Genomic DNA, 1235 nt, shown 5'->3' on the forward strand with positions numbered 1-1235 from the left:
AATATTCCTATGAAATATTATATATTATTATGAAAATTATTATATTATATATTTAAATTATTACTCCCATTATTACACTTCTTTTTTCATTACATGTTGCCCCAAAAACACATTAATATGCAAATTAGATTTAGTTCATAGATACATTATACATAATGAGAAAAGCTGTTTATGGCCATTTTACACACATTTTGCATAAAGAAAAATGGTATATCAAATCATTATCTTTATACAAAGTTTGGTTTAAAAAAATCCTGAAAACTAAAAATTTATTGGTTTATTTAAAAAAAAGCAATTGTTTTTGCCTATGCATGTTCATTCATGTCTTTTTATTTTATTTTTTTTAAATTGAGTCCCGATGTCCTCTTCCAAGGACATAGCATAACTTATGAATGAAATATCATTAAGCTAAGTTAAGCTAAACCAACAACTTTTGTGGCATAATGTCAATTACCACAGAAAATTATTTGGACTTACCCCTTAAAAAGCATACTTACCTACACATTTCTGACCATAAAACCAGCCAGAAACAATCTAATCAACAGCTTTCTGCTACATCTTTACCTGATGGCATGCACATAACATCATGTCTCAGTTGATATACTGGCAACACCCACAGATATTACAACTTTATAGCTGAAATAACTAGAGATCTAGAGACCGATATTTTTCCCGATATTTAAAATTTTTTACAATAATCGGATATCGGTTTTGTAATATCGGATTCACCGATAAACGCCGCCATCTTGTGGATGTTTTGAGAATTGCGCGCAGGATCACCATTGCAGCGCATCTGAGGGGAAACAAGACAACAGCAACGGCGTGCACGGGTACTTGATTTACTGTAGTTAGTAAACTTTATTTAACATAACAGCCATTAATGCACAAATGAGATATATTACATAAATGCCTGATATGCAGTTTATGCAGCTTGGCTCGAAGAAATAGAGACGAACTCACGGAGTCATGTAAGATAATCCGTCATGTCCTGTCCCAATAAAGACGTAACTTTGTGTGAATTAAATAATATGCAGCCATGAATGTGCACATGTTGGAAATAAAAGTGCTGAATTTAATTCGCTCTCTGTTGTCTATATGCTCATCGTCTCATGAAGTCGGAGTCACGTAGGCTAAAATAATCCGTCAAGTCCTCTCCCAATAAAGACGTAACTTTGCATTAATTAAATAATACAGCCATGAATGAGCGCATGTTGGAAATAAAAACGCTAAATTTA

Source organism: Sinocyclocheilus anshuiensis, unplaced genomic scaffold, assembly GCF_001515605.1.
Source record: "Sinocyclocheilus anshuiensis isolate Anshui unplaced genomic scaffold, SAMN03320099.WGS_v1.1 scaffold292, whole genome shotgun sequence".
Lineage (NCBI taxonomy): Eukaryota > Metazoa > Chordata > Actinopteri > Cypriniformes > Cyprinidae > Sinocyclocheilus > Sinocyclocheilus anshuiensis.